The sequence below is a fragment of the Bufo gargarizans genome, chromosome 8 (genome assembly GCF_014858855.1).
Source record: "Bufo gargarizans isolate SCDJY-AF-19 chromosome 8, ASM1485885v1, whole genome shotgun sequence".
NCBI classification, from domain to species: Eukaryota; Metazoa; Chordata; class Amphibia; order Anura; family Bufonidae; genus Bufo; species Bufo gargarizans.
In genome coordinates, this window is record NC_058087.1 from 101,973,235 (window position 1) to 101,985,505 (window position 12,271).

Genomic DNA, 12,271 nt, shown 5'->3' on the forward strand with positions numbered 1-12,271 from the left:
CCAATTTTTTCCACTATCAAAGCAAGGGTTAACAGCCAAACAAGACTGTATCTGTATTGCCCTGACTCTGCCGTTTACAGAAACACCCCATATGTGGCTGTAAACTACTGTACGGCCACACAGCGGGGCGTAGAGTGAAAGGTGTGCCGTTTGGTTTTTGGAAGGCAGGTTTTGCTGGACTGGTTTTTTGACACCATGTCCCATTTGAAGCCCCCTGATGCACCCCTAGAGTAGAAACTCCATAAAAGTGACCCCATCTAAGAAACTACACCCCTCAAGGTATTCAAAACTGATTTTACAAACTTTGTTAACCCTTTAGGTGTTGCACAAGATTTCATGGAAAATAGAGATACAATTTCAAAATTTCACTTTTTTGGCAGATTTTCCATTTTAATATTTTTTTTCCAGTTACAAAGCAAGGGTTAACAGCCAAACAAAACTCATTATTTATGGCCCTGATTCTGTAGTTTACAGAAACACCTCATATGTGGTCATAAACTGCTGTACGGTCACACGGCAGGGCGCAGAAGGAAAGGAATGCCATACGGTTTTTGGAAGGCAGATTTTGCTGGACTGGTTTTTTTGACACCATGTCCCATTTGAAGCCCCCTTGATGCACCCCTAGAGTAGAAACTCCAAAACAGTGACCCCATTTTAGAAACTACGGGATAGGGTGGCAGTTTTGTTGGTACAAGTTTAGGGTACATATGATTTTTGGTTGCTCTATATTACACTTTTTGTGCGGCAAGGTAACAAGAAATTGCTTTTTTGGCACCGTTTTTTTTTCTTATTTACACCATTCATCTGACAGGTTAGATCATGTGGTAATTTTATAGAGAAGGTTGTCACGGACGCGGTGATACCCAATATGTATACAATTTTTTTTATTTATGTACGTTTTGCACAATAATTTCATTTTTAAAACAAAAAAAAATGTTTTAGTGTCTCCATAGTCTAAGAGCCATAGTTTTTTCAATTTTTGGGCGATTATCTTAAGTAGGGTCTCATTTTTTGTGGGATGAGATGACGGTTTGATTGGCACTATTTTGGGGTGCACATGACTTTTTGATTGCTTGCTATTACACTTTTTGTGACGGAAGATGACAAAAAATGGCATTTTTTACACCGTTTTTATTTTTATTTTTTTACGGTGGTCATCTGAGGGGTTAGGTCATGTGATATTTTTATAGAGCCGGTCAATACGGACGCGGCGATACCTAATATGTATACTGTTTTTTTTATTTATGTAAGTTTTACACAAGGATTTCATTTTTGAAACAAAAGAAATCATGTTTTAGTGTTTCCATAGTCTAAGAGCCATAACTTTTTCAGTTTTTGGGCGATTATCTTGGGTAGGGTATGATTTTTGCGGGATGAGATAACGGTTTGATTGTTACAATTTTGGCGTAGATGCGACTTTTTTGATCACTTTTATTACCTTTTTTGGGAAGTAAGGTGGGCAAAATTCCAATTTCATCATAGTTTTTAATTTTTTATTTTTATGGCGTTCACCGTTCGGGTAAAGTAACATTACCATTTTATAGATCAGGTCGTTACGGACGCGGCGATACCAAACATGTGTAGGGAATTTTCTTTTTTTCATTTTTAATCAGTGATAAATGTGTTTTTTGATTTTTACTTTATTTTCACTTTTTTCACTTTTTTTTTGACCCAGACCCACTTGGTTCTTGAAGATCCAGTGGGTCTGATGTCTGCATAATACAGTACAGTACAGTACAATATATATTGTACTGTACTGTATTTTACTTACACTTTGTCTGAACAGATCTATGCTTTCAGCACAGATCTGTTCAGAACCATGGACAGCAGGACGCCTGAGAAGGCGTCCTGTTGCCATGGGAACCTTCCCCGTCTGCTCAGTAGTGTTCAGAACTGCACAGACGGGGAAGGGTAAGGACGGGGCTTGGGGGGCTGCCTGGAAGCTCTCTCCCTCTCCATTCGGGGGACTGCAAAGGCACAGCAGCCCCCCGATGGGAGAGGGAGGGAGCTCCCTGAGCTGTTAACCTTTTCCATACAGCAGTCCGTACGGACCGCTGTATGGAAATGGTTAAACGGCTGACATCGCATCACCGATGTCAGCCGTTTATACCAGGGTGCCAGCAATGTGCTGGCACCCTGGTATACCCACTAGACGCCAACGATTACGCAATGGGAGGCGGGCGGGGGATCGCGATCCCGCCTACCGCACCGCCCGCAACCCTCCCCCTGCACCTCCCACCGTGCTCAAATAACTCAGGGGTGCAGGGGGGAGGGATACTGGAAAAAAATTTGAATCCTAAAGTTTCTGATCCCCGCGGTCAGGGACCGCGGGGATCAGAAACTGCAGGAATCGCAGCAAACCGCAGGTCTGAATTGACCTGCGGTTTGCCGCGATCGCTGACATGGGGGGGGTCACGGGACCCCCCCGCGCATTTAGCCTAGGTGCCTGCTCAATGATTTGAGCAGGCACAGGGTTCCGATCACTGCCAGCCGCACGGCAGTGTCCTTAAGGGGTTAAAGTCTCGGGGCCTGTCGGACAAGGTTATAGCCACCTTGAGATGTTCTAGGAAAAAAGTAACGTCTGCAATATACCTGAAGATCTGGAAAAGGTTCTGTTCATGGTCAGGTGAAAAGAATCCAAATCTTGAAGGGCCGAACATTCAGAAAATTCTGGAATTTCTACAAAAAGGTCTGGACATAAGCCTCTCTCCATCCACCTTTAAAGGTTCAAATTTCGGCATTAAGCGCCTTCTTTGATGCCGACCTGGCAGACCATAGATGGGTCAAACGATTCATAAGAGCTGCCCATATACTTAGACCCACGCTAAGATCCCGCACCCCAACCTGGGACTTAAATTTAGTACTCAACAACCTTATGTGTTCCCCATTTGAGCCATTGGAGAGCTGTTCAATTAAATTGCTTTCATTCAAAACTGCTTTTCTTATAGCAATTACCTCTGCCAAGAGACTAGGAGAGATTCAAAGCCCTCTCTATTGGGGAACCATACCTTACCATCACGAACGATAAGATTGTGCTTAAATTAGACCCAGGTTTCCTGCCAAAGGTAGCCTCAGACCGCAACAGAGGCCAGGAGATCCTCGTTCCATCCTTTTTCAACAATCCCCAAGGATCAGGAGGAAGAGAAATTTCATTCCCTTGATGTTAGGCGTACAGTCCTTAGATACTTAGAAGCCACTAGGGACTTCAGGAAGTCTGATAGTCTGCTTGTCCAATTTGCTGGAAAAAATAAGGGATCCCAGGTCTCAAAATCCTCCATTGCAAGATGGATTAAAGACACAATTACCCTATGCTATAAGAATCAAAATCTGGATCCTCCTTCCAATATTAGAGCACATTCTACCAGAGCTGTCTCCACTACTTTTGCTGAAAGAGCAGGGGCCTCCCTGGAGGATATATGCAGGGCCGCCTGCTGGTCTAATATTCACACGTTTGTGAAACACTACCGCTTAGATTTATCTGGAACCTCTGGCCTCTCCTTTGGTCGGCGGTTGCCCCCACCCATAAAAAAAAAATTTATAACTCTCCTTGTGGCTTTCATGGTGATGATATTGGAAAACCGGAATTACTTACCGGTAATTCAGTTTCCATGAAATCACTATGACTGCCCATATATTCCCTCCCCTTCTTTGTTGAAATTTTTTCACCAGTGTTTTCTGGTATGATGTTAATACTGGGAAATACTAATACACTTCTGGCACTTTATGTCTTTGGAACACTGAGGTGTGGTGGTGGGAGGGGGCAATTTAACCTCTTCTCTGTTCCTGCCCCCACAGAGGTCATGGGTCAATCTCCTTGTGGCCGTCATGGTGATTTAATGGAAACTGAATTACCGGTAAGTCTAATTCTGTTTATAAATTTTTGGGGCGATTGTCTTAAAGAGGACCGTTCACTAGTATATAAACTAAAAACTAACTCTATCTGTGGGAAGAGCGGCGCCCAGGGGTCCCCCTGCACTTACTATATGCCTGGGCGCCGCTCCGTTCGCACGGTATAGGCTTCAGTGTCTCAGCTTCGTCTGTTGTACTGGACTGATTTTTTTTTTGTAGGAGGCGTGTCCCTTGCTGCAGCACTGGCCCATCGCAGCGCACAGCTCAAAGCCGGGCTGTGCGAACAAGTGGATGAGGTGAGTTAATTTATTTATTTTTTTAACTTCTCCATCCCTATTTTACTAAGCATTCTGTATTAAGAATGCTATTATTTTCCCTTATATATGTTATAAGGGAAAAATAATAAAATCTACACAACACCTAACCCGAACTTCTGTGAAGAAGTTCGAGTTTGAGTAGCAAACATGCAGATTTTTCTCACGCGTGTTCCAAAAGCATTAAAACGCTTTGTATTTGCAGGGAAAAATCATGCATTTTCCCGCAACGCACCCACATCTTTTCCCGCACGTCACCCGCAACGCCCGTGTGAACCCAGCCTAACAGGCAATGCATTACAATACAGATGTATTGTAATGCATTGCAGAGGAGATCAGACCCCCAAAAGTTAGTCTGAAAAAAAGTAAAAAAAATGAAAAAATAAAAATAAAATAAAGTTTCAAATGAAAAAGAAAAACTTCCTTTTTCACCTGATTGTATAATAAGAAATTGAAAAATAAAACAAAAAACACACATTCAGTATATATTACATGATCCACCCCGTCCGATAAACACCATAAAAATAATATAAAAAATTGTCACCTTACATCACAAAAAGTGCAACACCAAGAGTTAAAAAAAAGGTGCATGTCCCACAAAATATCAATAAAACGGTCACTCTCATCCCACAAAATGAGACCCTAACTAAGACAATCTGTCAAAAAATAAAAACTCTTCTCATCACTCTTAGACAATGGAGACACTAAATATGATTTATTTATTTTTTGCTTCAAAACTGCTATTGTGCTAAAGTTAAATAAAATAAAAAGTTGACATATTGGGTATTGCAGTGTCCGTAACAACCTGCTATATAAAAATACCAAATACCACATGACCTAACCCCTCAGGTGAACACCGTAAAAAAAAAGTGTCAAAAAGCCATTTTTTGTCACCTTGCATCACAAAAATTGCAACACCAAGCGATCAAAAAGGTGTATGCCCCCTAAAATAGTACCAAACAGTCACCTCATCCCACAAAAAAGGAGGCCCTACCTAAGGCAATCTGTCAAAAAATAAATAAGCTATGGCTCTCAGACTATGGATACACTAAAACATCATTTTTTGGGTTTAAAAAAAATGCTATTATTGTGTAAAACTTAAATAAATAAGTAAAAGTATACATATTAGGTATTGCCACGTCCGTAACTATCTGCTCTATAAAAATGTCAGATGACCTAACCCCTCAGCTGAACGCTGGAAAAATAAATAAAAACTGTGCCAAAATTACCAATTTTTTGGGTTACCTTGCCCCACAAAGTGTAATCATTGATCAAAAAAATCAGATGTACCCAAAAATGGTACCAATAAAAACTTTACTCTTTCTGCAAAAAATGAGCCCCTGGACAAGATGATTGGCAGAAAAATAAAAAATAAATATGGCTTTCGGAAAATGGAGACACAAAAACATACTTTTTTTTTCTAAAAATGCTTTATTTTGTAAAACTGAAACAAAGAAAGTAGACATTTGTTATCATTGCGTCCGTAACAACCTGTTCTATAAAAATAGCACATAATCTACCCTGTCAGATGAATTTTGTAAAAAAAAAAATAACTGTGCCAAAACAGCAATTTTTTTGGTTACCTTGCCTCACAAAAAACCTAATATAGAGCAATTGAAATTCATATGTACCCCAAAATAGTACCAATACAACTAGCACCTTATCCCCTAGTTTCCAAAATGGGGTCATCTTTTAGGGAGTTTCTAATGTAAGGGTACATCAGGGGGGCTTAAAATTGGACATGGCATCTAAAAACCAGTACAGAAAAAAAATCAGCTTTCCAAAAACCATATGGCGTTCCTTTTCTTCTGCACCCTGCAGTGTGCCCCCTTACATCAGTTTACAACCACATGCGTGGTGTTTCTGTAAACCGCAGAATCTGGGTAATAAATATTGCGTTTTGTTTGGCTGTTAACCCTCGATATGTTTAAAAAAAAATGGATTAAAATGGAAAATCTGCCCAAAAAGTGAAATTTTGAAATTTCATCTCTATTTTCCTTTAATTCTTGTGGAGCAACTAAAGGGTTAAGGAAGTTTGTAAAATCAGTTTTGAGTAGCTTGAGGGGTGTAGTTTCTACAATGGGATCATTTATGAGGGGTTTTCACTATTTAAGACTGAGAAAGTGACTTCAGACCTAAACTGATCCTTAAAAAGTGGGTTTTGGGAATTTTCTTAAAAATGTTAAGAATTGCTTCTAAAATTCTAAGCCTTCTAAAGTTCTAAAAAAAAATGTATGATGTCAACATAAAGTAGACTTATGGGGAATGTTAAGCAATAAATATCTTGAGGTATCACTTTCTGTTTTGAAAGCAGAGAAATTGAAATTTTGCTAATTTTTCATAATTTTTGGTAAATTTTAATTTTTTTAAAATAAAGGTGAAATATATTGACTCAAATTTATGGCTGTCATGAAGTACAGTGTGTCACGAGAAAACATTTTCAAAATGACTTGGATAATTAAAAGCGTTCCAAAGTTATTACCACATATAGTGTCACGTGTCAGATTTGCAAAAAATGGCCTGGACAGGAAGGTGAAAACTGGCCCAGGGTAGAAAGGATTAAGCACATAAAAGGCCTAGAGTTGATTTGAGGTGTGGTGCTTGCATTTTGAAGATTTTGCTGAGAAGTAAACATGCGGTCAAAGGAGCTCTCCATGCAAGTGAAATGAGCCATCCTTCACCTGCGAAAGCAGAAAAACCCCATCAAGAAATTAGACACTATTATTAGGAGTGTCAAAATCTTCAGTTTGGTGCATCCTGAGAAAGAAAGAAAGCACTGGTAACCTCAACAATGCAAAAAGACCTGGACACTCATGGAAGACAAAACTGGTGGATGATTGCAGAATAATTACCATGGCGAAAAGAAACCTCTTCACAACAGCCAATCAAGTGAACAACACTATCCGGGATATAGGCGTATCAAGACCCAAATCTACCAAAAAAAGAGAAGACTGCATGAAATTAAATACAGAGCGTTTGCTGCACGGTGCAAGCCACTCATAAGCCTCAAGAATAAGAAGGTTAGATTGGACAAAAAAAACATCACACCAGCACACTTCTGGAAGAACATTTTTTGAACAGATGAAACCAAGATCGACCTCTACCAGAATGATAGTAAGAAACAAGTATGGCAAAGGCATGGCATAGCTCATGATCCAAAGCATACCACATCATCTGTAAAACACTGGCGGCAGTGTGATGGCTTGGGCATGCATGGCTGCCAGTGCCTCTGGGTCCCTAGTGTTTATGGATGATGTGACACAGGACAGAAGCAGCCGGATGAATTCTGGGGTTTTCAGAGACATACTGTGTGCTGAAATGCAGCCAAGCTGATTGGTCGGCGTTTCATAATACAGATATACAATGACCCAAAACATAAAGCCAAAGCAACCCAGGAGTTTATTAAAGCAAAGAAGTGGAATATTCTTGAATGGCCAAGTCAGTCACCTGATCTGAGCCCAATAGAGCAGGCATGCTCAACCTGCGGCCCTCCAGCTGTTACAAAATTACAACTCCCAGCATGCATGGACAGCCTGTAGCTTTCAGCCTACAGCAGGGCATTGTGGGAGTTGTAGTTTTACAACAGCTGGAGGGGCCGCAGGTTGAGCATGCCTGCAATAGAGCACTTCACTTGTTGACTAAACTTCACACAGGCCCACAAACAAATAGCAACTGAAAACCGCTGCAGTAAAGGCCTGGCAGAGTCCAAGACTTCAGGCAGTCATTGCCAACAAAGGGGTTTCAACCAAGTATTAGAAATTAACATATTATTTAATTTGTCCAATTACTTTTGAGCCCCTGAAATTAGGGGATTGAGTAAAAAAAAAAAAAAAAAAAAAAATGCTTTAGTTCCTCACATTTTTATGCAATAATTTTGTTAAACCCACTGACTTAAAGCTAAAAGTCTGAACTTCATCTGAATTTTGTTCAAAATCCATTGTGGTAATGTACAGAAAAATAATTAGAAATTTTTTGTCTCTGTTCAAATATATATGGACCTAACTGTATAACCCAAAATGGTTCCTAAGAAACCTACAACTAATCTCGCAAAAAAAAAAACACAAAGGGGGAAAATATTATTCAAATGGCCAAGGGTTGCCATAGCAACCATTCTGTGTCCCATGATTTAAGGCTACCTTTACACTAGCGTTTTTGCTGGATCTGGCAAGTAGCCTTACTGTAAGAGCTCCTATCGAAGGATAGAGGGACCATCCTCCCTCTGTCTAATCCCTCAGATGCCATGGTTGCCATTAGGTGTGGCAACTGAGGGGTTAGATGACCGGAATTAGTTATTCCCAATCTTGGTCATTCTGACTCTGTATCAGCTGTATTACATAGCTGATACCTGCTTGTGAGTTTGCCCTGTACATTCACAGCACACCAGTAAAATTCTGTTACATTGTATTACTGTAACTGTAAAAGTTAAAGGGGTGCTGCAGTTATTTTTAACTGATGATCTATCTTCTGGATAGATCATCAGCATCTGATCGGCAGGGGTCTGACACCCGGGACCCCCGGCGATCAGCTGTTTGAGAAAGCACTGGTGCCACGACTAGTATCATTGGCCTGGGTGGGGCTAAACCACATTTAAGTGAATGGAGGTAACGCTGTCTTCCCAAACAGCTGATCAGCAGGGGTCCCGGGTGTTGGACCCCTGCCGATCAGATGCTGATGCTCTAACCCTAACCCCTCATATGCCGCAGTCAGCGCAGACCCCAGCATATGGAAGGTTTGCTCTCCCTCTCAAGATCCATCGGGTCCCCCGCTGCGTTGACGGGGACCCGATGGTTGCCATGGCAGTCCCAATCCTTTCAAAGGCTTTGGGTACCAGCAGTTACGGAGACCTATTAGGCCCAGTCCCCAGGCTGGGTCTCATAGGCAAACTATCAGTGTATTACACTATGCAATGCAGTACAATACAGATGTATTGTACTGCATTGAAACGGGGATCAGACCCTGAAATGTTGAAGTCCCATAGTGGGACAAAGATGAAAAAAAAGTGAAATAGAGTTTTTAATAATAAAAATAAAAGTCTTAAAGTAAAAAAAAAAAAAATGCCCCTTTCCCATAAAGAGACCTATAAAATAGTAAAAATTAGAAAAAAAAGAACAGTCATATTAAGTATCGCCGCATCCACAACAACCTGCTCTACAAAAACATGATCCACCCCATCAGGTGAACACTGCAAAAAAAATAAAAAATATTTTGTCAGCTTACTTCACAAAAAGTGTTATACCAAGTGATTGAAAACAAAGTCACATGTTCTCCAAAATAATACCAATCAAACCTTCTCCTTATCCCACAAAAAATGAGCCCCTACATAAGACAATTGCCCCCAAAAATATAAAAATGTGTCTCAGAAAATGAAGACCCAAAACATGATTTTGTTTTTTCCAAAAATGTTTGTGTAAAACTATATATATATCTGACCTATTAGGTATCGCAGTGTCCATAACCTGTTCTATAAAAATATCACATGATCCAACCCATCTTACATCAGTCAGATGTACCTCAAAATTATACCAATCATACAGTACCTCATGCTAAAAAAAAAAAATGAGCTCCCACATTAGACAATTGGCAAAAAATAATAATTTCTTTTGAAAATGCTTTTATTGTGTAAAATAAATAATAAGTAGACAAATTATGTATTGCCGCATCCGTAACAACCTGCTCCATAAAAATATCACTTGATCAGGTTGTGGCGTAACTACACATCTCTAGCACAATTTAATAAGGAAGCAAATGCCCTGCAAAATAAATTTGAAGAAAAAGGCTACAAAAAGAACCAATTGGAGCAAATTAAACATGAAATAGCACAAATAGACATACAAACTCTTCTCCAGAGAAATTGGGAAAAGACCATAATAGACACAAACAATGAAGAAGAGACTACTACTTCTAAAATTCCAATTATTACGCCATATAATGAAAGAGTTTCACCTCAGGAGCATTGTTAAATGCCATTGGGATATCCTAAAACAGGACAAAATCCCCCAACATCAGTGTTTTCATATTTAAAAAGGCACCAAATTTGGGTAATTTGGTGGCCCCCTCTGTCAAGATCCAAAGAAATAAGAATCTAGAAACTATAAGGTTTTTTTTTCCCCTGTAAAATTTGCAAAGCTTGCCAACATATTAAATACAATGGACCAATAGAAACAATAGAGGGTGCAAACAAAATAGACAGCCACCTGACTTGCCATACAAGTGGCGTAATCTACTTTATAAAATGCCTGTGCGCTAAAATATATGTAGGGAGGACAAAAAGGAGCCTCCAAACAAGGATAAAAGAACATATTAGAAATATCAAATAGAAGTTTGGAGGCCATCCACTATGCGGATAAGCTGATTTTTTGGAGCAATAGAAAGAATCATAGAGGGGGTGACTACATCAAATTAATGTCAAAAAACGAAACCAAAGGGACTTAACCAGGAAATTTGCCTTTCTGTAGTCCTATATGTTGGTTAATTTTGGAAGATTCCATGGAAAAGATCATATAGAGATAATACATCTCCTCCTCCTCCTCCCCCTGTATTTTGAATAGCCACTTAGGGAAAGAGGATTACAATACATACATTATGCCGTTATTGGATTATGACAATTAGGAGACCTGGTAACCATGGAAACTAACGCCTATATATATCCACACTGAATCGGCTACTGACCATCCCTGAGGATGGAATTTGTGAATTCCAAAATGCGTCAAAGGTATTGTGACCCAAGCAGGCATCTGTCCAATGTGTGACGTCACTTTCGGTTTCCAAAGTTACCAGCGCAGTTTCCCTTGTGCGCACGTGTCACCGGCCGGGACAGCGCACCCTGGCAGAGGAAACCTGAAGACTGCTCCTACTCACCGAATCATTGGGATTTCTCCAATTGGCTCCACCTACTGCTCCGTCCTAGAGACAGCCGGCGCGGAATACTAAGTCAGTCATACACCCGCACGATCCTTGATGTGTCAGAGTATTCGGGCATAAACTTTTATTCAGGTACTGGGATTCACACACCATTGTGGACCACTATCTATAATTTGGTATGGTCAGCTAGGTTGTTTGTTTTTCTATATTCTAGAGACCATCCCAGTGTATACCTAACTGTCCATGCGGTCCTTTACCTCATGGACAGAATCCTATCCGGGCAGAGTTCTATCAATCTGCCCAGCTGTATCTATTCGCCATTACCTTCCAACTACACAGGGGTAACCATTTGTGGCCAGCGCGACTTCATTTTTCCCCTTTATACTGAGTTAAAATTTCTTGGAGGGCGTTAGGGCAATTAACCCTCTCTGAACCAGCAGCGGCATATCTACACAAAGTTTTCACCATCCCCCTTCCCCTTTGGCAGCCCGGGAATCTACTATTACTCTATATATTCCAAAATATTATTTTTGGTTTTGCACTGTTTAAAAAAATAATAATAATATAGATATATATAGATATTTAGATAGATAGATATAGAGAGAGATATATTATATTATATAGTTTTCTATAAATGTGGATAGTCAGATGGGTATCGCAGACCACATTTTAAAGTGAGTGGGTTTTATATCTGCATGCGGCGGTCCCATGAACAGATGACACAATGGATGTTGAAAAGGGACACACAAAAAAAAGTAGCAAAATGCACTTCACATTCGTATATTACGTTATACACACTCATTGCACTTTAACTGATAACTTTTTTTTCTACCTTTTCAACTAATATATATTTTTTTCTTCTGTAAAATTCTTCCTTTTCCTTTTTTCATCATCAAAAAGATCAGTCATCAAAGATGGGTCCATGTTTGCCATGTTCTTTCAGGTACAACTGATAATGAAGTAAATCTTGCGACTTTTCTGTCAGAAACCTATAAACTTGCGACTTTTTCGTAAAGATGTGCGACTTTGTTAAAGCCACTTACTGAAGGATAAACTGATACCATCAAACCACATTTATCACAGTCTTAAAGGACCATTAATAAATCTGACTTGGCCAAAAGTGACTTTGGACTATTATAAAAGTGGATTAAGTGTAATGATACATCTGGCCCTATGTTACTATGTTACATTTGGTGAATATTTTGTATAAATCTGTTTGCATTAATAGCAAGAAATTAGTCAATATC

The 12,271-nt window shown here is 39.8% G+C and overlaps 1 protein-coding gene across 3 annotated transcripts in view; it reads left to right on the forward strand.

Annotated features, from left to right (window-relative positions):
* The window catches only part of NEMP2 (nuclear envelope integral membrane protein 2), a 116,098-nt gene that overhangs the window by 83,641 nt on the left and 20,186 nt on the right, over positions 1-12,271 (forward strand). The window lies entirely within an intron of this gene.